Source organism: Xenopus laevis, chromosome 4L, assembly GCF_017654675.1.
Source record: "Xenopus laevis strain J_2021 chromosome 4L, Xenopus_laevis_v10.1, whole genome shotgun sequence".
Classification (NCBI taxonomy): Eukaryota; Metazoa; Chordata; class Amphibia; order Anura; family Pipidae; genus Xenopus; species Xenopus laevis.
Window position 1 is genome coordinate 53,053,862 of NC_054377.1, and position 25,706 is coordinate 53,079,567.

At 42.0% G+C, this 25,706-nt stretch overlaps 2 protein-coding genes across 21 annotated transcripts in view; both read left to right on the plus strand.

Annotated features, from left to right (window-relative positions):
- The window catches only part of LOC121402808 (palmitoyltransferase ZDHHC20-A-like), a 157,647-nt gene that overhangs the window by 33,833 nt on the left and 98,108 nt on the right, over positions 1–25,706 (plus strand). For 3 of the 11 annotated variants that reach the window (XM_041589483.1, XM_041589481.1, XM_041589487.1), the window contains exons 1-2: positions 22,957–23,232; positions 24,682–24,737. The exons of 1 other annotated variant lie outside the window; for it this stretch is intronic. The gene's annotated coding sequence lies outside the window, so the exon portion shown is untranslated. Of the gene's footprint in view, positions 1–22,955; positions 23,233–24,235; positions 24,738–25,706 lie in introns of those variants that run through there. 7 more of the 11 variants (XM_041589484.1, XM_041589480.1, XM_041589485.1 and 4 more) reach the window with 4 other exon arrangements.
- Positions 1–25,706, plus strand: part of LOC121402812 (zinc finger protein 567-like) — an 88,778-nt gene that overhangs the window by 28,026 nt on the left and 35,046 nt on the right. For 3 of the 10 annotated variants that reach the window (XM_041589527.1, XM_041589523.1, XM_041589532.1), the window contains 2 exons: positions 2,473–2,513; positions 3,578–3,827. The exons of 4 other annotated variants lie outside the window; for them this stretch is intronic. The gene's annotated coding sequence lies outside the window, so the exon portion shown is untranslated. Of the gene's footprint in view, positions 1–481; positions 585–2,472; positions 2,514–3,577; positions 3,828–6,377; positions 6,879–25,706 lie in introns of those variants that run through there. 3 more of the 10 variants (XM_041589524.1, XM_041589525.1, XM_041589526.1) reach the window with 3 other exon arrangements.

A 25,706-nucleotide genomic window follows, 5' to 3' on the forward strand; every position in this document is an offset into this window, starting at 1 on the left:
GTGTCAGGCTATATTAGGGGAATAAGGTCAATATGGGGAATTAGGTAGCATAAAAGAACCCTGAAAGCAAAGTTTTAAGATTACCTCTTAAGTGAAGTTCTTCAGATGACAGAAGATGAGCAAAAAAAACCCAAAAGCCCGAGATGTTTTGGCTTTTGGCTAAAATACAGGGGCCGGCACAAGGCCGGGGAACCCCGGAGGGTCTCCCTCTTTAAATTGTGGCTCTCCTTATATGTGTTCACAGACAAATGTAAAAATCTGAATTAAGGAGATGCCAGAAAAAAAACCATCCAAAATCGCTGATAAATTGCAAAAAAATAAGCAATCCACACACTGTAGCAATCTGTATAGGGAAGAGAATAAATTGACAAATTAGCTAATAATTAGAGATAATGCATGTAGCACTTATTTCCTATAAAATACAGAGGAAGGCAGAGATCTGGTCATTTTACCCTAAACTCAATCTTTGTGTCATTCCCAGCAGGTACTGGCCCTCAGTTTATACAATATAGTACCTCATAGCAGCCAATCAAAAATGAACATTGGTACAGTGAGAGTGAAGTACATCAAGAGTCAAGTCAAGAGTGAGTTTGTCATTTCATCCATATACGTTTGTACATTACACAGTGAAACGAAACAACATTTCCTCTAGGACCATGTTGCTACATAAGATCACTGTCCAGGTGCAGATTGCCCAGTGTTCACCCCTACCCCCCTGCTATAGGAAACATTTAGCAATTAAATATTATTATTCATTAGTATTCAATACCATGTACCTTGTTGCCCCCCCCCCCCCACACACACACATATATGGAAGATTTGAAGGGAAAGGGCATGCGAGAAATTGTTATTCTGTAAAAGGAAAAAATATTGCTATGTATTCTATTAAATTCAGTTGCAAGGTTGGTATATCAGAACAGGGAGATACCCAGGGACAAAACTCTACAAAATTCTAAGGAGCCTGTTAATACTGGGCATAAAAATAAAATATTTATGGGGAGGCACGGGGTCCCCAAATGTTATCTGTTTATGGACTCCAAGTGGGAAAAGTGTATATTTGCTGTCAGCATAACTGCATAACTGCCAAATCCTGGGTCTGTGTCTCCCAACCAGATTAAAGGCATCTCATAAGCCCATTTTAGGGGAAAATTCTATAAAATCTGTGATCGGAGCAACACTCGTTCGTCTGGGAGGGCATAACCCAACTATTTCCCCTTTATTTCTCTAAAATATGACTTATTTGGCAAAAAAATGTCTCAGAGGGAAAGTACACTCACCACCCTGCCAACCAACGGACTAAACCAACTGTCAATCCTTAGGTGTAATTCACCTCTCATCCTTGCTCTTAAATCATGAGACTTATTAATACAAGTTATTGTGTAAAAGGAAAAAGCATTGCTATTTATTCCATTTAATTCAGTTACATGTGAAGGTTGGTACATAAGAGCAGGGCAGAGGGACAAAACTCTAAGGAGCTTGTCAATACTGGGCATAAAAATAAATGATTTTATCCATTTTAGAGGAAAATTCTCCAAATTGCCTAAAATCAGTGAGAGTATCAATACCTGTTAGCCTGGGGCCCATCACCAAACTGTTTTCCCTCTTTTTTATAGCTAAAATGAGCATTATTTGACAAAAAATCTCAGAGGAAATATACACTTACCTCTCGCTGCAATGCCAACCAACGGACTAAACCAACTGTCAAACCCCTAGTTGTTAAGTCACCTCTGTTCCCTGCTCTTAAAGGGGAAGTGTACCCTGTTGATGAGTGGGGTTTATATGGCAGTTATTTCTGTTTAGATGTGCAGTATATACAAAGGTTATTATTTAAGCAGAGCATTGCTTTTTATTTATGGCCTATTGAGTCAGTGCAGTTACTGTGCTGCCATATCTGTAGGGTCCTTTCATTCATCAGCCATGGATTCAATCACTGTGCGCTGGGGAGACTCTTTAATCAGACAGCAGACCCCTGGGGACACAGGAAAGTACAGAGGCCATGGGAGAGATTAGTTTGTGAACCTTCCTTCATCTTTATCCCCAAACACTGTTTCTATGACTATGATCTATAAGAATTTATGCCGGTCAAGATTAATATGTATATAGTATGATATATTCTGCAGCTCATAACAGAGATTATACATCATTCCCATCAGTCCCTGCCCCAGTAGAGCTTACAATGTAATGTCCCTGTCACATTCACACATGCAACTCACTAAAGTCCAGTGACTTGCTAATTGTAATGGAAACTTTTCATTTTAAAGAAATCCCTAAATGTATTGATTACATGTAAATTATTACATCAGGGATGGGCTCTTTAATGCAATGCTGTAAAATTTCAACTGTAGAATTTCAACTCCCAGCATCCCCACTGGAATATCTCACTTGAAGCCCATGATTGAATTACTGGTATTACTAAGCAATTCCTGTACTTGTCTCTCTGTAACTCACTGCTGCTATATGTTTTCCTTGCAGCCTCAAAGAAGCCTCTGCTCCCCACGCCCAATGACAACAGGGTATGTATATTGTTATCTACTGCCCCACGTTCTGCAACACTTACAGCTTTCCCAACTCCAAGGTATCTCTATTCATCTATCTGTTTGTCCGTCTATCCAGTAAAACAGTAGAGCATCCCAGACAAATATTTCCTGTCCTAGAAGCACATCTTCAGCTTTATCCCCAAACTTATTATAGGAGAAACAAACCCTTAATGAAAAAAAAACCCCCAACCCTACATAGACCTCCAACCCCCCCAGACTAGCTGCCCCCCTGGGCTAATTCCCCTAACTCTTTACTTACCCCTCCATGCAGATTCTGTCCAGCGGAGTTCACGGGTGCCATCTTTTTCTCTTCAGTAATCTTCGTAATGAGACTGGTGAAATGGTGCATGCACAGTTGGAGCAAATTTCTGTTTGGCGACAACTGCGCATGCGCCGAAACTCATGAAAATTGGTGAATTGCTGGTCTCATTCCAACGATTACTGAAGCAGCTGAAGATGGTGCCTGTAAACTCCGCTGGAAAGAATCTGCACGGAGGGGTAAGTAAAGAGTAAGGGGCATTTGCCAGGGGGGCAGATAGGCTGGGGGGAGGGGGTCTATGTAGGGTAGGGTTTTTTTTTATTAAGGGTTTGTTTCTTTTCTTTAACGACCACCAGCATAATGGAACACAGTGCCGCACTGGGCCGGCCGAACCATGTTCCCCTGATCGGGCACCCCCTTAAGAAAAACTTTTGTTGCTGCTTTCCTCTACACAAGCATGCTGTGCAAAGGCATTCGCGCAGGCCCACGCCACACCGGCGTTCGCGCAGAGGGAAGCCGGGAGGGGGCCCCCCATGACTGCCTGGAGGGGTCTTCATGTGGCAGTCCCGGTGGGCCCCCATTACTCCAGTCTGACCCTGAATCTGCATGTCAATGTTTATCTAGTTTTCTTTTGTTCTCTTGTCTGTTAGCCTGTATCTGTCTCTCTTCCTTTAGTGTGTATATGCCGGCTGATGAATTCTGAAGTGAGGGTCAGTGTTAAGCCCAGATCTCTGTTCTGGTGGATCAGTCTAATGTTACATTTCTTTTGTCTCTCCTTTAGGAGTGTAGGTGTAGGAGATGTTCAGCGAGGGCAAAATATGGTTAGAAAATCTTTTCAACTAGAAGCTGTGGAGAAAACCTTAGCAGGACTGAGGCTCTTCAAACCCAAGATGTCTTCCGAAAGGGGGTACATGCAGATGAACAACGGCTGGCAAAAGGAATGAGAGATTAGTTTTATATACACTATTAATGTAATGAAATAAAACAGTCACAGATATTCTGGTCCAATACAATAGTGACTTTATAACTCAGCCTGCAGCCTTGTGCCTTTATATTGTCACAGAACCCTTCAATGACCTCTAATATTCTTATATTTTACAGTTGGGGGGAAATTATCCTTTATAGTACATGTGATACATTATCCCTTGTGATACCCAGAGTTCCCTGTATAACACAGCCTGCAGCCTTGTGCTTTAATATGGTCACAGTACCCTTCAGTGACTGTATCTCCTCCATATTACCTTAAAAATGTGGGATACCCAGGTGCTACTGTACTACAATTCCCATGTATTATGAAAAATAAAAGCTTGATGGGAGTTGTAGTCAAGCAGCATCAGGGATTGATTCTGCCATACTGTTCATAAACCCTTTCCCTCAACTCATACCGAATTCAATTCTGAATTCTAGTGGCTATTCAGCATCCTTTCTGAATTGTGTCTTGTAAAGGGAGATACCTATGCTGCCATTGGTTCAGGTTATCTCTGTACAGGCTATAGGCAAATGTGAGGGGCTTTTTTTGCCTAATTAAGCTTAATACAGGGAGATATCATTGCTGGCATCCTTTGATGGTATCTTTATGTTTGAGCTAAAAAGAGAATCAGGAATGACAAAAAATATAGATACAAAATATAGTAAAAATGTACAAAAAACCCACATACAGATATATTATGCTTCCTACACAGATGATGGCAGGTGTCTGGATGCTGAAACTTTTTAACATGTAGTAAACTTGATATCCATAATTTGGGAGAATAGCCACAGATAGGGATGGGCAAATATTTTCGCCTTGTTTCGACGCGGAAATTACGCCTATAGACTTGTATGGAGTCATGCGTCCAGTCCAAAAAAAAAAAGCCACGCGTTAAAAAATTTCACCGTGCGTTACAACATTTTTTTGACACCCACAGACTTTATGGGCGTTGGAGACATTTCGTGAGCGTCGATTTTTTAACAAAATTGGTCAAATTCGCCCATCCCTAACCACAGATATATTATGCTTCCCACACAGACAATGGCAGGTGTCTGGATGCTGAAATTTTTTAACATTTAGTAAACTTCAACAGGGTGATACTTGTTGTTGGTGCTGATAGCTCAATCATTACCCAGTATGATCTATTTTTTTGGTAATGCCACCAGTCAGTTTCATCAGCTGCATACCAAGGCCAGTACCTCTCAAAACAAATATAAATATCAGTATTGTGACCGGAAGGCCTACTTACTCATATTTAATAAGCCCTCACTAAATACTGGCGTCAACAACATTTACATTGAATAGAATAATTTATCGTACATCAAACAATAAATGTGTATATTGAATTTATATGACTTTTTCCTGTCTTAAAGGAGGTCACAGGAAAACTACACACTATGTGGCCAAACTGTTCTGAAATAAGCTTGTAGGCCAATAGGTTAAATATTTTGAAGCTCGGTCCATGCATGGCCAGATTCAGCCAGTGATTGTAGTAGTGGGGGTATATACTGCAGAGCTTCATAGGCAGCTCTTCTTCACTTCCAGCTGTGTCAATCATTTGGCTTGTCCTCCAGAACAAATGGAGCAATGTAAGGTGGCCATACATGTATGTGACTACTCATATGGTATCTGTCCTGTCCTCAAGAGTATCACCACTGAGGACAGGGACATTACAATTTTACACATCTTAATTGATTCTGGAAAAACAGTTAAAAAAAAAATTAATGGACTGTATTAAGACTAACATAAGTATAAAATAAACTTTATTTGCTGGATGGAACAATTGCATTTAAACCGTGTTTGGAAGTGAAAACAACCAGACTAATGACCAATGACTTCTAATGACATTTTTTGAGTAAGTCCTAGCACAACATAGTCTATACCCAGCTGGCCTTCAGAGCTGGATCCCACAGCGCAGCTCTAGGATCCCCTGGGTCTCACAGTTTAATAAACCACTGCCTATCTTAGAATATCTTGGTCCAAGTGTATTGGCAGTGTGGTCAGAAACCAATATGGGACCTACCAAATCAGATCACACTTCTGTGTCAAAAAAGCCCTTAGGTAGTAATATCATGGAGTTTTTTGTATTGATCACAAAGAAGGTAAATGAAGCCTAAAAGTAGCCAAAAATACCAGTTCTATTAAAGGACTTTGTATGAAAAGGCAAGTAATGACATAGAAACATTACAGGCTTTTCTCAAAGGCCTTGTTTCTCCTGTAATCAACAAAAACCTTTCAGTGTTGATACAAACAACACACTCACCTGGCCCCAGGACTTTATTTATAAACATATCACACTTTGTAATATTTGATACCTGCAAATCTTAGGCAAGTTTGAAGAATCACAGAGCACAAAATCTTTTCATTGGTTCAGGAGGCGTTTAATACTTTTTATGTAGCAGCAGAAATAGGTCAAAAAGTGCAACCACTTAACATTCTTTTTATGGTTTCCCAATATCATTTCTTATTTCCGCTCAGGGTCATACAGAGACTTCATGGCCCCTGTCAATAAATACTGAGCAGTTTTATTAAAAAAAGTTAAAAAGAAGAGCTCTCTCTGCAATGTATAATTCTGTAACATATAAATATATTCTACATCCTCTTTTTCCAGTCACCGCAGCTCTACAGAGTTTGTGATCACGGTCGCATCACACTGTGCAACAGGCTCCAAACCTTCAAGTCAAGAGAGCAGGTCCAAGAGTAAAGTCATTGATAAAGGACAAGAACATCCAGGCGCTACGTTTCCCAGAAAGATACAGATGTAATTCTCTCCATGTACTAATAAGGCACCATAGGAGATCTGTATAGGAATAATCATCACCGACTCCTCCGTTTCCTGGAATGCAACTAGAAATGTCCGAATGTTGCAGTAGGTTAGCATCTAGTAGCTGTACAGCATTTTGGAATGTGCTGTTGGTCTCCCAGGCACAAGAAAATACATGGTCAATTACAGTAAGTGGTACATGTAGTGCATGCCTGACTTGCTTTTTAGTCAATGTATAGAGGCTGATTGTTCAAGCTCAGGGTCAAATCCTGTCCTGATGTGATATACAAGTCCATCGTAATGAAGGTGCTCAGCTACGGCTCCGCTCCAGGATTCTGCGTCTGTTTCCTTAGGGCTGAGTCTCATGCACCGTGGACAGCTGGTGGAGTTTTCATAATAACAGTCCCTAAAAGGAAAAGAAAAAAATATCTTCAGCAAAATGAAAGGTTAAACACACTAGTCTCAAACTATGTACCGTCTATAAGTACAGTTGTGTTATCATTTAGTTGCTACCGGGTTATATGAAGCTGTAGACACAAGTATATCATGTGTGTGTCTACAGCTCTGGAAGACCCAAGGTCACGAGGATCTACAGTTGACTGTATGCCTTTCAATGAATTTACTAATCCTGCTTCTCCCACAAATTAAAACAGATGCTGTATATTTACTTAGATGCCACAGTAATCTTTATATTGTTCTTTGTTGATTGAAAACATGGCAGTGTGGCTTAGACTTAGAAGTTAATGCTATGATTATGTGTGCCAAGTTTAGACTATAGGGCTCATTTACAATGCCCAACACAATGAACCATTTTCTGCAGTATGCCCACTGCATGGGGTATTGTAGCAAATAGCTATAGGCCTATGAACTCTTTTTCAGGACCTGCCCTTCCTAAAACTGTATTGGTGAAGGGGCAGGTGGGGTGGCCGCCCCCGCTTCTAGCTTGCATTGTCATTTAGAAGCGTTGAAGTACTGAGCTGCAGGGAGGCACAGGCTGCATTGGGTCAGATCCATACCGAGCTCTTGCAATTGCACCCCTAGGGGTCATAACCCCTATATATTGCAACATATATTGCATGTGCCTTAAAGGAACAGTTCAGTGTGAAAATAAAAAACTGGCGTGAAAGAGATAGGTGTGCAAAATAAAAAATGTTTCTAATATAGTTAGTTAGCCAAAAATGTAATGTATAAAGGCTGGACTGACTGGATCCCTAAACATAATAGCCAGAACACAACTTCCTGCTTTTTGATTAGGGGTTAGTCTCTGAAACGTTTATGATTAAGGGAGACATTGATGATGTTACTCTACTGATGTAATAAACATGCAGGGATTTGTCCCGCTTCACTTGCCCGTTTTTTGTTTGGTAAATTGTGTTGCACATCATACTTTGCCAGGATCATGTATGTGCTCAAGTTCTTCTACTGCTCAGTAGTAGCTAGTGCTTGCACTTGTGTTTGTAAATTGAACCCATTCTCAACAAATGCCATTCTTGGAGTTGTACTTCTGCAACTGAACTGACAAATCTTGCCTTTTCCCTATCCTACATTATTTTCTATTTCACTATATGCCAGTGCTTTGAGCTTTTGCACATACAACTGAAAACATGTTGTATCAGTCCTTGATTTCTTTCTACATTTCTCTTCTGTCTGGCACCTTTCATTGATTTAAGCAGTAGGCATAATAATCAAATGTTCTGCTTATCAAGATTTCAAAATTGCAGTGTATGAGTGGACAGTGGAGTTGCAGAGAGAGAGACTGTATTTATAAAAACACTGCCCAGTACAGCATAGCCCACAGTTAACTAGCATTAACTAACACTTTCATTCTTATATCTATTGCTGCAAAGACAAATATACGTAAGTAAAAGGTCTATATTTTCTCTGACCTGGAGAAGAAGCTGATATTCCATGGCTTCCTTGCATATGATGAAATATGGCTTCATCAGAAGAATGTCCTGACGCAGTTTCTGTGGTTGAGAAGGAAATTGTTACATAACAAAGAAGAGAGAAGACATTGCAGCTAAATTGGAGGGTTGAACTTGATGGACTGCTGTCTTCTTTCAAAGTAAATTAACTACCAATTATGTACAGTGTCACCCAAAGCTACTGATTCCAGCATGGAGCTCATTCTGTGTTGCCTTCTCACAGCTATAAAGTAGAGACATTATTCACACCTAAAGGAACAGTAACACCAAAAAATGAAAGGAATGACAATATAATGTACGGTTACCCTGCACTGGTGAAACTGGTGTGTTTGTTTCACAAACACAATTATAGTTATATTAACAAGCTGCTGTGTAGCCATGGGGGCAGCCATTTCATCTGTAAAAAAGGAGAAAAGGCACAGGATACACAGCAGATAACATATTAAGGTGCTAGAAGGAATTCCATTGTATACAAAGAGCTTGTATGTTATCTGCTGTGTATCCTGTGCCTTTTCTCTTTTTTACAGTCTTGAATGGCTGCCCCCATGGCTACACAGCAGCTTGTTTATATAAACTATAATAATGTTTCCGAAGCAAACACACCAGTTGCACCCAGTGCAGCACAACAGTACATTACGGGCATGCTCACATGTTTTATGCTGCGTTTTTGCAGGTGGTTTTTTAAAAAGACCGACCGCTGCGTAAATACACACAATCCTGGCAGCGTGTTTTCAAGCTTTCCCAACAGCACACTATGCTAGTTTATTTACGCAGCGGTCAGTCTTTTTATAAACGGTTTCGCAAAAAACGCAAAAAAAAAGTGCCCATGCCTTACATGTTAATTATTTAAAAATAACTATTTTTCCTAGTCACCCATGGCAGCCATTCACCAATGGCAGCCATTCACCAATGGGTTAAATCCACTCACCAGGCCAATGGACAGGATCCTCCCCAAGCAATTAAAAGCGCCCGCCCCCTTATACTCACTGTCTTTTTTTCCTGTCCACGGGCTGATGGTGCAGGTGGATGATTCCCAGCAGTAAGGGGGCTCTCTGCTCTCTCTCTCGGTTCCCCCTTACAGTAGCTGAAGTCCCAGTAGCTCCCCCTGAGTTGGGGTTAGCAAGGGAGGGACCAGGCGTTTGCGTGGAGGCATCCTGTGTCCAGCCGTACCTCCCGTAGTATGCGGGTTAGGGAGGCGAAGGAGGTGTTGCCGCAGTGTGGCGCCGAAACCGGAAGTGACGTCACAACTACCGCGAGAGTTTCCTACACTAGGCTGGATGCGGAGCGCTGTATGGGGCGGAAGTACCTCAGGCGCCATTTTGGATTCTGGCAGCATGGCGAACCGGAAGTGGGGGTTTTCGCGCCTGAGATGTGCCAAACAGTATTTTAGTGCGTTCAGGTAGGCAGGGATGCCCTTCTTTAAAAAGTTTCTTTGCTACTTGTGACGCTGGGTCCTGCAGGAACCTGTTTATTCTGCTGATACAGCACCTCTATGGGAGTCGGAATGCCGGGCAAACCACCTCACCCCAAAGGGAAAAGGTGAGACGTTGTCCTAATGCCTGTGTGCTAAGAGAGAGAGAGAATTGTGCAGGAGGTTAATATTTGTTTTTTCTATATAATTACACAGCCTTCCTGCCACTGAGAAGAAAGATAAAACGCCAGAAAAGGCTACATCAGTTCAAGCTCCAGGTGGAACCAGGAGTGTCAGCTTCTCTTGAAAATCAAGCTTTTGCTGAATCTTTGGCTGCGGTCATTAAGCAAGCGGTGGTGCAAGGTTTTCAGGAAGTAGCAACTTCTAAAAAGAGGGCAAGACATGGTTACTCCAGACAAATAGATTTCCCTTTCTGAGTTTCAGAGGGAGAACTTTCGGAAGATTCAGAATTAGATTCTCCTTTAGGTTCGGAAGAAGGGGAGATTGACATGGAGGAGGACTCCAATTTTGATCTGGCAGTGATCGAGCCTCTGATAAAAGCAGTTAGGCAGACGCTGACCTTCCCCATGGAACCTGCCAAATTATCTTCAGCTGATAAGTTGTTCCCGTCTCTGAAGAAGAGGTCGGTATGCCTTTCCAGTTCACGCCTCAATTAAAGATATTATTATGGCAGAATGGAAAAAAACAGAAAAAAAGACCTCAGACTGCAGGAAAATTTCTTAAGAAATATCCATTTGCAGAAGAGGATTCGAAATTTTGGGATTCATCCCCTAAGGTGGATGCAGCGGTGTGAGACTGGCAAGAAAGACCACCTTACCGGTGGATGATGCGGCAGCTTTCAGAGAACCGATGGAGAAAAAGATTGAATTTAATCTTAAAAAATCTTTTGGAGCAGCCTGTAGACCGGCAGTGGCACTCACTTCAGTTTTCGCGAGCCTTAAAACTGTGGCTAGCTGAGGTAGAAGAAGCAATCTCGTCTAATGTAAAAAGACCTAAAGTGTTGGAAATGCTGGGCTGACTGTAAGTTGGCGGTTGATTTTATGTCAGAAGCTTCTATTGATCTAGTCCACTTTATGGCAAGATCTATGGCACTATCGGTGGCAGCAAGGAGAGCGTTGTGGCTTAAACCCTGGGCAGCAGATGCAGCCTCAAAATCCAACTTATGCCAACTGCCATTTGAGGAGAAATGTTGTTTGGAGAGAGATTGGATACAATCATCAAGAAAGTATCTGGAGGAAAAAGTGTGTTCCTTCCTCAGGAAGGAAGAAACAAAAGGATGAGGTTTGATACATCTTTTCACAGAGAGAAGGAGAGATCATTTAGAACATCCAAACAATATAAGCCAGGGAAAGAATTTAACAGACAGTCGTCCTGGAGATCGGGCCGTCAAAGCTCAAGAGGCAATTTCAGGAGATCGAGAGGTTTCTCCACCTCAGGCTCAACGGCTCAGCAGCAATGAGGGTGTCTTGGCTCAGACGAAAGTAGGAGGCAGATTGGCGCTATTCGCTCAGGTCTGGGCCAGAAACATTCAGGATCGCTGGGTATGCGATACAATAGAAAGAGGTTTTTGTTTAGAGTTTTCAAAAATTCCCAAAGAAGATTATTTTGTAACTTCATCTTTGCAGGAGTCAGAAGAAGCGCAAGGTCTGTTCCAGGAGTACATGGATCAGCTATTTGCTTCCGAGGCAATAGAAGTCGTTCCTCCTTTCGAACAAAGAAGGGGGTTTTATTCAAGATTGTTCCTAGTAAAGAAGGCTTCAGGCGCTATGAGGCCAGTATTAGACATGAGGAGGCTAAACAAATTTCTACAAAAAAAGAAATTCAAGATGGAGTCCCTAGCATCAGTGATACAGGCGATCTCGGTTGGGGATTGGTTTACCAACATCGACTTGAAGGATGCGTATTTTCATGTGCCAATTTGTCAGGACCACAGAAAGTTTCTGAGGTTCGAAGTGGAGGGGTACATGTGCAATTCAAATGTCTCCCATTTGGCCTATCGCTAGAGCTACACGGCTGGATAGTGAATTTGGAAAAGAGCAGTCTAGTTCCATCAAAGTCTCTCGTCTTTTTAGGGGCTCTTTTCCAGACACAAAGGAATTTGGTAAGTCTTCCTCTTCTAAAACAAAGGAAGATTATTCAGGCGATAGAAGACTTCAGAAGTCAGGAAGTAGTCTCAGTGCGCCAGTGTTTGAAGATCATGGGATTGATGTCCTCAACGATCCAGATCGTAAAATGGTCAAGGTGGCATTCAAGACCATTACAAAATTTTGTGCTCAGGAAAGTGAAAAATCCTCAAGAAAACCTACGAGAAAAATTGACTCTGTCTGAAGAATTAAAAAACGTCCTAAATTGGTGGTGTGTTCCAGAGAATTTGGGAAGAGGTACCCCACTAGAGGAGCCAGACTGGATAACAATTACAACAGATGCATCAGGAGTCGGCTGGGGAGCCTACATAGGAGATGTATGCGTTCAAGGTTCTTGGGAGTCACGTCTCCTCAAATGTCATAGAGTTAAAGGCAATAAAAGAGGCGCTTTTAGCCTTGGCAGACCATCTGAAAGGAAGAAGTGTAAAGGTGTTTTCCGACAATACCACAGCAGTGGCCTATGTGCAGAAGCAAGGAGGTACAAGAAGCCTGGTCTTGTCGGAGGAAGTAAAAACCAATTTTTCAGTGGGCAGAGTCTTGCCTAGAAAATATCACTGCAGTACATCTTCCAGGAATAGAAAACCAAAAAGCAGATTTTCTAAGTCGAAGTCGCGTGGATCCGGGGAGAGTGGAGTCTTCACGACGATATCTTTCAAGATCTGGTAGATACTTGGGGAGTACCGGATATAGATGCCATGGCTACCATTCACAACAGGAAGTGCAGAAGGTTTTTTTCCAGATTCCCATGCACAGAAGCAGAAGCCGTAGATGGTCTAAGGCAGGACTGGTCAAGAGAACTTATCTTTGTGTTCCCTCCAATTCCCCTGGTCTGGAAGGTCCTAAAGAAAATAGAGCGAGAAAAGGCCAATGCTATAGTAATAGCACCATACTGGCCAAGAAGACCTTGGTTTCCTCTTCTACACAGACTGTCCTTAGGACAGCCCAAGCAGATTCCGAGGTTCCCAGGTTGGTTGTCCCAGGGACTAGTTCAGTTTCACAAGGAAGATCACCTTTGCTTGACGGCCTGGAGTTTGAGAGGGGGAGACTGAGAAAACTAGTGTGCAAAGAGAAGTTAGTAGATTTTCTGTTGAATGCAAGGAAAAGATCTACATCTACACAATACTATAAGATCTGGGAGACATTTGTGAGATCTATGGTGGCAGAAGGACGAGACCCAGGTTGTCCTTCAGCATCTATGGTGGTCGATTTTTTGTTCGCTGGATATGAGAGAGGCCTTCATTTAAGTACCCTCAAAGTGCAGGTGTCGGCTATTTCAGCACTCTCAGGAAAAACTTGGGCGGTAGATCCGTTGGTCCTGAGATTCTTCAATGCCTTTAAGAGGGTAAAACCACGGATCCGAAGCTTTTCGCCTCCCTGGGATCTTCCGTTTGTCCTAGACAGTTTGACGAAGCCACCTTTTGAGCCTTTTGAGCCTTTAGAGGACGTTTCCTTATGGAATCTTACACTTAAGGTTGTTTTTCTAGTTGCCGTGACGTCAGCATGCAGAGTGGGCGAGCTGGCAGCATTATCAGCTCTGGAGCCATTCACTGTAATTTATGAAAACAAAGTGGTTTTGAGACCTACTTTCAAATTTCTTCCAAAAGTGATATCTGACTTCCATATGGATTTAGAAGTTACACTTCCTTCATTTTGTCCCTCGCCAAAGTCAGAAAAGGAGAGACAATGGCATAAACTGGATTTGGTCAGAGCCCTCACAATATACCTGGATAGAACAAAATCATGGAGAAAGTCGGATCATTTGTTTGTGATTCCTGGCGGTTTCAGAAAGGGGAAAAACTCCATCTAAGAAGACGTTGAGTTCTTGGATAGTGGCAGCAATTGCGAAGACGTACAATGCAGCTGGCAAAAAGGTTCCCCGGGGATTGAAAGCCCATTCCACCCGAGCTTTAGCAAGTTCCTGGGCGATGGAGGCCAAGGCATCGCCAGAAGCGATTTGCAGGGCGGCGAGATGGTCCTCCATCAATACATTTATTAAGCATTATAGATTGGATGTTCTTTCCTCCCAGGAAACAAAATTTGGGAGAAAGATTTTGCAGTCTGTTGCGAATATTTCAAAATAAAGTGTGTTATGTTACTGCATTATGTGTCAAGTGTCAAGTCCCTCCCTGTAGCTTTGGTAGTTCCCATTGGTGAATGGCTGCCATGGGTGACTAGGAAAACAGGAAATTTTTTATTACTTACCGTAATTTCTGTTTCCTGGTCACTTTCCATGGCAGCATTCACCAAAAACTACCCACCCCTTGTTTTGTGTGAGCTGTTCAACTAAGACAGTGAGTATAAGGGGGCGGGCGCTTTTAATTGCTTGGGAAGGATCCTGTCCATTGGCCTGGTGAGTGGATTTAACCCATTGGTGAATGGCTGCCATTGGTGAATGCTGCCATGGAAAGTGACCAGGAAACAGAAATTACGGTAAGTAATAAAAAATTTCCTGTTTTTTGGTTATACTGTTCCTTTAACAAGCCACAATCACAACATCACATGCTTGTTTTTAAGGGACTGTTCAGAGTCCTCACACTCCATAAATTGCCTTCAGTTCAGAAGATCAGTTGCAGGCATAAACCAAATCAATATTTTTTTGATTCAAAAATCCCAAATAGTGGATTCAATGCATCCCTAAAATAAATACATTACACATGTCTAAATACATAAATACATACACAGTCTGTAAAAAAGATTCTGTTTTCAGTTGTCAGGCACTTTAAAGCCCAACCTCTGCAAAAGTTTGGCTAAACACAAGAGATGCTTTTCTAGTTAACCAGTTCATATGATGGACACACTCTGTACTAAAACAAAAATTCGCCACCGGCGAAATGTCGCAGACGCCCATTAAAGTCTATGGGCGTCAAAAAAAATTTGTCGCACAGTGAAATTGTTTTGACGCGCGTCTTTTTTTTTGACGCACGTCGCCATACAAGTCTATGGGCGTCATTTTTTCGGCAAAACGAGGCGAAAAAATTCGCCCATCCCTATTGATGTCCCTAAACAGCTAGAGCTAGTCCTCAGAACCCCTCTCATTAGTAAGGACAGGGTGGGCTGTTTGGAGGGCTTGACGGCCCTTGTTTCTCGCCAGTGAGCTTTGGCTTTCACAAGCCAAAACTGGCCCCCTCCACCTTTACGCCCTAGGCACGTGCCTCTTCTGCCTACTGCTAGTTCCGGCCCTGTGATTGCTTCTCATTCTTGAGTTCCAAACAGAATGTTTAAGCCTTAGAATGTTTGTATAGGTGAATTCCACTGCCTGTGACTTCAGTAACAAAGGGTTCAAGCTCATGGGAAAAGGTGTGTGTATTAAAGTGTTTGCAACAGTGTGTGCCCATGATTCCAGTTTGATCCATACTCATTAAAGTGACCCATCAACTCTTTATTACAGCAACGGAATTTTTCAACTTCTCCACCCTCTGACTTGCTGTACTTGTTTAGGTGAGAACATGGTGGTGGCATGTCAGTGCAGACATGTTTAGCAGGTACATCACTCAGCGGTTTGAGTGTGCAGACAGCAAACATTCCACTATAGAGCACATTTTTAGTTTTCTCAGTAGCATAGGGCACTCGTGGTACTCTTCCCTACAGGCCATGCAAGAGTAAACTCAAAATCCCTCCTTGGTTTTGATGAGGACCAGAAAGAGATTTGCTGCACAGGAGATGCTGGTCAATCAGCATTTGCTCAGTATTTGAAGTCTTGCTCTGTTATGTTGGGTGAGTGATTTCTACCTCAGTGTATCAATGATATTATTATGAGCATTTTGCATGTAAAATAATTTCCAATTTATAATTATATTTCAACTCAAGGCCCATGATTCAACCCCCTATTACTTACTAAACACTATACTAGAGACTGTAAGGGGCTGTAAGAGGAAGGCTTGTACAATTTCACTATTGTTCTACAAAGACAAGCAGCACCTCAACACAGACACTCTCCTGACCACCTTGAAGCATTGGTGCAACAAAGGAAACCTACTTTAGGGACAGTAGAGACAACTGGGTGAGATGTTTTTTGGAAATGTTAGTACAGTATAGACACAAGCATATAAGAAGAGATGATTTGAGGTTCTGTAATCCAAAAACAGACTGATACCTTATGAGAGAGGGCAGGCCCTGACTGGCAATCTATGAATTCTGGCAAATGCCTGAGGAGCTGCTGGAAAATGCCATAGAGGCCATTTAATGAACAGCAACGCTTACCCTGGTGGTCCAATGGCCTTCCCTGGTGCTCTAGTGGTTAGCAGGGACGCACGCAGCAGCTCTGGCATGGACGCCCGCCACGTGCTTCCTGCCTCCTTCAGTACTGGTTCCCCTATGGCGTGCGCACCAGCTCGCTTCTTGGTTTATGCGCCGGCATGATGACGTCAAGCGTAAGGGTGCGAATTTCAAAAGTATAAAAGGGGAATTCAATGTGCATATGATTGCCCGTTTTTAGGTTCTATTTGTTATTTCCTGTGGTGTCCTGCTATTGTGAATTCTAACTGATATTCTGGTTTTGACCCTTGCTCTGTCTATTTATACTCTGATCCTGCCTGTCTGTGACTACTCTGACCTTTCCAATCCTGAACCTTAGCCTGTCCTCCGACTATTCTACGTTCTCCAATCCAGATTCTGGCCTGTCTGATGATTCTCTGCTTGTGCTACGCCCGGCCTGCCTGTTCCTGGTGGTTTTCTTTCCTTCCAGTATCCTGGTGAGACGATCGTGCCCCTTTGCTAGTCTAGAACCGTTTAGCTTTGCTCCTCTCTCAATTAAGACCTGGCGGCATCTGATAAGCCGAGGGCTCCTCCCGAGGTGAAAGGCGGCGGTTAAAGGCAGAAGTGAGAGCCGAGACCAGGGAGCTTAGCTTGGGTTCTGGATATAGGGTGCCGAACGTGACAGGCCACTATTCATTGGGGTGTTTGGGCTTCTGTTCATGTTCCTGGGCCTATATTGAATCCTAGTCCAGGCCTGAGAGTGGGTCAGGAAAGTGACATAGTGAAGCAGCCTGTTAATCCTTGCATTAATAGAAACTGAAAACATATTTCTATAGACTTTTATTCAGCAGCTGTTAAGTTTGAAGTTTCAGCAGTATAGGGTCCACATTACCCTAGAAACCATGCATTGATTTGAATAAGAGACGGGAATATGAATATAGGAGAGGCCTGAATAGAAAGATGAGTAATAAAAAGTAGCAATAACAATAAATGTGTAGCCTTACAGAGCATTAAAGTGACCCCCATTTAAATTCTAGAAAGAGTCCGAAGTAGGGAAATAATTAAAAAACTATAAAAAATAAATAATGAAGACCAATTTAAAAATTGCTTAGAATTGGCCATTCTGTAACATAGTAAAAGTTAATATAAATGTGCAGTGATGTATCTACTGTCTAAGAACCCCACAGTAAGTTTAGGCTGCTTTGCTCTAGGCCCCCAATTGCGTCCCTTTTAACAAATCTCTGGCCACAGACGTTGAGATTTTTTGACTGATTTTCATGTGCTCAGACAAACCAATCTGTCAAATTATCGTGAGGTTAGCTGGTACCAAACGATCGTGCATCTAACGATTTTGGTCCGACATCGGTCAGAAAATCTATCGGTCAGGTTAAAGAAATTTCATTGGTTACAGGGAAATGTATCCATTGTCCAATTATTTGCAGGGCCAAGCAGAGAGCTACCCACAGATTCCTAGCTTCAACTAGACGATATTGCTTGAAATCTTGGTCTTTTTTGTTGATGGACAAATTGTGCGTTTAAACGATCGTTTCAGGTCCTACATAAGTCCTACCAAAAGATCTTTTAAAAAAAACTTGACATCTCTGGCCACCTTTAGAGAAACTACTCTAATCAGCACCACCATTTCGCTATGTGTTCTGTGGGTAAATAGAAGTAAATAAAAGACAGCCGTCTGGGCTGGTCATTCAAAATGCAGAAAGAGTCACAGTCTGGAGACAGAAGGCAAATCATACATTTATTAATTGCTCACAAATATCAGTGTCAAACATTTACATAATGATAAATAACTGAAGTATTCTGAAAGTTTAGGTGCCTGAGATTCTCTCATAGATAGTAGAACAGGTCCTGCTATTTTCCCTTCCAAATAAAAAAACAATTCGATGAATAGATGCTAAATAATCATTACACACAAATAAAGAGATTGATGTGCTACATAGGGGACTATAGAGGAAAAACGTGCCAGTATAATTCTAATAATGTCAGTAACAGCATTGGGCACAATGGTTTCTGATGCAGTTTTAAGTCTGAATTTCAGCCGACAGTGGGTCTTTGTAAGTGGTGTCTATGCCATAGTCTGTGTAAACCGAATTAGTGAAAACAAAGAAAAGGTAACGTTATATCTGAAGAAATGGAGCCTGGAGCGTTACTCCGCAGAAACCGGTGTGTCCGAGTATTCCGCTCTGGCCGAGGCAAAACAGACAATCCAAATGAAGGGGTACGGACTCAACCGGAGAAAATCCACATCGGAACCAATATTATAAAACTTAAATAGCTTTATTGAAGTATTGATTAAAATCACAAATAGCGGGCAGGGGGAAGCGTAGCTCGACCCGTTTCATGACCTCTGGGTCACTTCATCAGAAGCAGAATTAGTAAAAAAGGCCACATCTGGTGGGTGATGCTTGAAATGACTGGGTGTGCTGCACTCTTGGGGAATTCCTGCACAAAGTCTTTGCCCTGCTCCAAGCTCAGGATCAGTAGGGGATCCAGTGTGGCTCATATTGTGGGGAAAATATAATAAAAACATAATAAAACAACATAAAGTGGCACATACATATGACCCATGCAGCTAGATGCCAGTTCTCACGTTCCAGATGTCTGTTTGGCTGATTCCTACAAAACATCACTCCCCTTTGTTTGTGCTGCCCATTTTTCTCTGGCAGCAAAATATCAGATTCCCAGAATAATCCGTTAAATCGATTCATGGGTGGCCAAATTGGGCAAAGCTCTTTTCATTTGTCATCCTCACAGGTCTTTCTTTGTATACCAAGATGACCATTTCCATATTCTCCACCACCAGTTCCTCTCTTAAAGGGGCTGTTCACCTTTAAATTACCTTTAAGTATGATATAGAGAGTGATATTCTGAGAAAATTTGCAATTGGTTTTCATTTTTTATTATTTGTGGTTTTTAAGTTTAGATTTTTAATCAGCAGCTCCCTGGTTTGCAATCTCAGCAATCCAATTGCTAGGGTCCATATTGCCCTAGCAACCATGCACTGATTTAAAAATGAGACTGGGATATGAATAGGAGAGGCTTTAATAGAAAGATGGGGAATAAAAAGTAGGAATAACAATACAATTGTAGGTTGTAGCCTAAAAAGCATTGGTTTTTAGATGGGGTCCGTGAGCCCCCTTTGAAAAGGCAAATAGCTCAAAAACTATAAAATACAAAAAATGAAGACCAATTGCAAAGTTACTAGGATTTTGACATTCTATAACATACTATAAGTTACAGCAAAGGTGAACCATCCCTTTAACTCCTTATTTACTTCATTTTGGGATTCCATTAGAAACCAATAAAAACCCACTAATATTAGTGATATCTATTGACACTTGCAAAGTTCAGTAGAGTGTTAGTGCATTCCACTGCTTGGCAATACAAGTGTTAACTGATTCAGTCTGTTCTGTGTTGTCTGTCGGGAGTGCTCTTCGGCACTGAACAAAATTAGCAGTAGTGTAACTATAGTGAGCCAGGCTCCCTCGCTAAAATCAAGATTTCCAGGGTCCTCACACCACAGCACCCCACCTCCCTCCAGTAAGTGGCAGGAGGCAGCATCCAGGGGAGCAGGAACCAGACAGCAGAACCTGCAGCCACCCAAACTTCCCCCCTTAGTTGTGCAGTCTGCTGAATGGTAGCGATGCCACTGTGATCAAGGAGATGTTTTTTAAAATGAAAATACTGCGTGTGCTTTCTGGGGGGAGGGGGGTCGCCGACCCTGTAAACTGTTCTAAATTGATACATTTGGTTGATAAATTTGTTACCTTTGGCCCTGCTGAGCAGCTGTAAGAATTGATACAATAGTTGCTAATACTCCAGGGTTGCTGCTGAAAATGTATTGTTGCAAAATTGTAGCAGTTTAGAGTCTGCTCCTGAATTACTGAACTGCCAGACTGAAACACCAGAGACAGGAACATTCAACTTTAAACTTAGATTTTGCAAAAGCAGTGAAAATGGAAAGTAATTGAAAAAAGTCTTTATTTCTGGGGAACAATCTGAAATCAGTTGAAAAAAAGTGTCTGGAAGGTGAACAACCACTTTGTCTTATTATTTGTCAGCAGCAATATATGTGTCCTGGCTGTCATCTGGGGTCTGGCTAGGGCCCTAACACATGGCAGCTGGGGTTTTCTCCCTCCCATGCAGACAGAGCAATATCAGGGTCCCTATGGTGCTTGCGAAGGGCCCCACTGTGCTTGTCACTGCAGCACCAATCATTTCGATATATGGAACCCTTATAGTTTTTTCATGCTGGCCCTGCCAGATCATACTGTACAGTCACATGCCTGCTGCTTCTCCTGTCTCTCTCTAGTAATCAATACAGTGTTTTAATTGTTTATGCCACATTTAATACTAAAGCTGGTTGGAGTTATCACATGGTGTCCTTCAGTCTGTGGAATCAGGTATGTTTGTGTAAATAAAATAAATTTATATTTCTGTCTAGAAGTTCAGATAATGTTTGTGTACCTTTTTTACATACAACCAACCACTGTTGGACTGGCCCACCGGGATACCAGCAAAACTCCCAGTGGGCCCAGGTGTCAGTGGGTCTCTTGCTTCTAAACATGTGGTTATTGGCCATTCCCTATTCCTTTATGGGAACAAAGAGGCTTAAAATTGAAGACTAGGAGAATAAAGAGGTTGAGAGACGGAGAGAAGGAATAATAGTTTGGAAAGTGGGCCCTAAGCCTAAGGTTTTCTGGTGGGCCCCTGGCATTCCAGTACAAGACTGAACCCAACTGAATGAAAGCATGTAAAAAAAGGGGGGGGTATATTTTCTCTTTAAATTCCCATTCCTACATAACATAGGACCAACCCCAGTACAATCAAACCCTATGTTCATGTGATAACTAAACATAACATCATTTTCAATTACAAACAGTGATCTACTTACAATACTAAGGGTATCATTGCATAATAAATACTTCCATGAATACTTCTCACTTTATAGCAACAGTGGGTTTAGGCAGACAAACTTTGAGAAACTAACCATCAGTAATATTTTGTAAGCAAAGAGGAGAACAAAGTTTAAGCCTTGTCCTGCCAGCAATCTGGCCAAGTTAGCTGGCCTTTGGGAAACCTACATTGCTAGGCAATCCTTCTTCCCCATAGTGTAAGCAAATCCTGCGGTTGCAGGGGGGACCAGGAGGTATAGGGGCCCATAAGGCCCTAATTCATATACAATGTCAAAAAACCTTTAGTAAGTTGGGGACCTGAAAAATAATTTGCTGTCGAGCCCAGTAAAATCTAGTTATGCCACTGCATATATCATTGCCAGGAAAAAAAGCAAACGTAAGGTAAACAAATATAAAGAAGAAATATCGAGATACAAGGAAAGCAATAATCTCTCAAACATACAAGTCTTTTGCATTATTATATAGCTTTGCAAATTGCTCCTTTTATGACATCATTTTCTGTTGGCATCACTAATGTGTGGGGGTAGAAAATGTTTGGACCCACACAGACCTAACCCAGCATAACCCAATACAGGTCATCTTGTTGTGATGACTTATATACGTGTGCCTGCCCTTCTCTGATGGCACTGGAAGAGGTGGGCAAGTATATGCAGTAAATAACAATGGATCTTGTTATCATGTCAATATTTGGGGTTGAGACATGGTGAGGATGGTCAGGAAGGGTCTGGGCTGGTGGCTAATAATGTTGGACTGGGGTGTTCAGGGCCCACTGGTGCTGCCACCTCGAGAGTCCTGAACCCCAGCCATGGAAGCCACAGACACTGGCACAAATCCCCCTGCCCAATGTACATCTCCAAGTTGCACCACTAACTTTCTTGCCACTGCCTGTGGCCTCCACAATCAGATCTCCCTGCAGGCCAAGTAGCAGGTCTGGTTTAACTGGGCCCACCAGGTGGTGACGAATAAGACCCATCATCCACCTGCGACCTGCTGCAGACATTTAGTCAGCCTGATGTGCCCAAAAGAATTAAATGGAGTCTGTACCTATTAAATGGCACGTGTTTGTAATCACACCTTCAATAAAACTGGCAACACCCACATTGGCAATAGGTACAGACTCCATTTTCTTCTTTCGGGCACAAGAGTTGTACTGGCGGACGAAGAGACCAGAAGGTACCTGCAAAAACCCACACTTTTATTCCAAATGTTTGGTCAGCCTGAACCTGCCTAACCTGTAGGTTTTGGGCCAAGCCACATGCATCACATAATACACATAAGACATATTCATTCTTAGTTTTGCTATTGCTGCTAGTGCTGGCAGGTCTTCAGGAAAGGGAATGCTGTGGGCTGTAGTCTGACCTGGGCACCAAAGCAGAGCTCTGAAGATATACTGTGAGAGCATTCAGCAGTGAGTATACTGGTTTAGAAAGATTAGGGATAATAACCATGTTCCCAACTGAAGGCACCAGGACATTTTATTGGGTAAATGACATTTTTGAATTTACATGTATTTCCCCTAGATCTCTAATGTTCCCTGATCTAGAAGGTATTGGACTAAGTATAACCAGGTTGTGGGTTATGCCATGGAAATTCTAAATAACAGCTTTACAGGACTGACTGTGGCTTTTATTATTGGGGTTGTTACAATTATTTCTTGGGACCTTCCTGACAGTTTACACATTGATTGTGATGGGGAGCAGCTCATAGGCGCTACCACTTCTGCTGCAGCAGTTCCAAACTAAGCCTCGTTTGTTAATGTTCCAACAAGGTATGTAATACATAAATCCATTCATTTCCCGAGCTTTCCTTCCTTAGCTAAAGTCGCCGCTTTGTGTCATGTCCAGCAGGTGGCGCTGTGACTTCACCAGTGTGTGCGCTTCCTAATTCCTCCCGAGTAGGTGTGTTCTGTAATCAGACCGGGTGGATTGTGTACTGAGAAAAGACAGTTCCGGGAGATTTTTGATACATGTGTAGTTTACGCGGATGGCTTCCACACATGGGGATGTAGCTCTGACGCCTCTCCAGAGAGCCATGAAGCTGGCGAACCGAGCAATTCAACTGGACACCAGAAACTGGGTGAGATGGGAAAGCGAAAGTGGATAGTTCCGGGGGTGGGGAGGAATAGTCCCGATCGTGAAGCATAATGACAGGAGCCATAAAAATGTCAACTTTGATGTCTGTAGTGTCAGTGACCGCTGTGGATCCCTGTTGTCTCCTGTATGTCTCTGTAGAAATGGAATATTTGGTACATCCAGCCCTTATGTAGTCACGCTCCTGTTTATTGTGCTCCTGACTTGTGGATGAGGTGCTAGAATGTGCCTGGCCCTGTGCTATTCCATGCAGAGTGTTTGCTATTATTTTAATACATTGCATGGGTCACCAATTGCTTCTCTGCTGCTGCTGCTGCTGGAAATTGGTAGGATTGCCACTTGTCATCTAATGCCATGTTAGCCATGCCAGTGCACTTCCACACCTTATGTCATGTAACCATTTAGTAACAGAAACCCCACGACTGGATCAGTATCATCCTAATGTCACAGTTGTTGCTCATTTCGACTAAAGCCCTCATAGAAGCCAAGCTCCCCTTTATCTGAACAGAGTTTAACAACATCTAGAATATGAAATAATTATTCACCGCCACAGATTCCAGGTGAATCGTAGCCTCACTTTAACTTGCCTTCATGCTGAGCGTTACCTGTCACTACTCCAGGCCTCACAATTGGGAACCCTAATAACAAGCGTTTAGTTGACATTTCTCTGTCCAGTAAGAATAATACCTGATGCTCTTATGGATCTGGATTGTGAGCTCTGTTAGCCCACTCCTCTGATGGGTGAAGCTGTTTTTCTGTGATAGGTGTACTTGTACTTTTTCCAGAAATCAAGGCAATTCTTCCTATGGATTTCCATAGGGCGATTTCTCTTAATATACACTATGCCAACCATTGGATAGCGTTGGTCACAGATATGTCATTGGATCTTTTCTTTTTGTTAAATACATGACCAAATATAATAGTTTTTGTTTTATTTGTTTAGCTAGTGTTTCTTCATCTACTTTTAGAACTTGTTTAAAAATCAGATGATGGTTTAGGTCACATTCATGTAAAAATATTGATATATTGAAGGGTTCACAAATTTTGAAGCACAACTGTAGCTGAGATTAAATGAAGCCTAAAAAAGTGGCCTAGCCAACCAGTTATAAATGTATGTATATGTATTTTGGTTAAATACTACAATTAAAATTATGGTGGCAGTGGTCTCAATTTAATATTTTGCACATCTGGACATTCAAGAGACACTGGTTTACTTGAAAGCCAAATAAAAATAGTGGCTTGACAGTGATGGGTGGGTTGAGCTAATGTTAACTTTTTGAAATAGAAAAATTAAATTTTCTGTAACTGAAGTGTAGGCAGCATTAAACCATAGCAACCAGTAAAGTCATTTGGATTTTTCTACTACCCCACATTTTCTGTACCTGGGCAACCCATTTTCTTGTCAAAAAAGAAAAATATATCTTCTTAATTGCAGTACAGGTATGGGATTCATTATCCAGAAACCCGTTGTCCGGAAAGCTGCGAATAATGGTAAGGCCATCTTTCATAGACTCCATTTGATCCAATAATCCAAATTTTTTAAAATGACTGATTTTATCTGTAATAAAACAGTACCTTATACTTGGATACAATTAATCCTTACTGGGAACAAAACAAGCTCTATTGGGTTTATTTAATGTTTATATGATTTTCTAGTGATGTATGGTATGAAGATCCAAATTACGGAAAAATCCATTATCCAGAAAACCCCAGGTCCCAAGCATTCTGGATAACAGCCCCATACCTGCAAAAGATTTTTTTCTATACCTTTTGTGTATGTTAATTAATGTGAAAACTGCATCACAAAAAGTGATGTACGTTTAAGCATCTTGTCTGTCTTTCAAGCAACTCGTATATTTTTTGCACTTGCTTCCTTGCTTTACAATGTTTTTTGCAGTGATATCCTCATCTTCAAAATATACTTTCTCCCATTATTTTTGAAGTTGTGATCATCAAAGTTATACGTGGTTTATTCGTTTTTTTCCTTTTGCTGCTTAGGGAGCCTATGTGGAATACATAAGGAGTGTCAATTATATGCCCCTAATTTTTTACTCACCCCTCCGTGCAGATTGTGGCCTCAGAGTTCACGGCAGCCATCTTCTTCTTCTCTAGTAATCTTCGCATCTTGACGGCATATTGGGCGCATGTGCAGTTGGAGTAAATTTCCGATCCCGAACAACTGCGCATGTGCCGAAAGTAACGAAAACTTGCGAAAAACTTCAGAAAAAGAAAGAAGATGGCTGCCGTGAACTCCGAGGCCAGAATCTGCACAGAGGGGTGAGTAAAAAATTAGGGGCATTTGCCCGGGGGGGGCAGTTAGGCTGGGGGAAGAGGGAGGGGGTCTACCCAGGGTAGGGTGGAGGGTTTTTTTATTACAGGTTGAATTCTCCTTTAAGTAAAGAAGTAAGGTAGAAATATTACAAATTATGTTTTGAGCTTTTGCACCAGCCCAAGGCAACC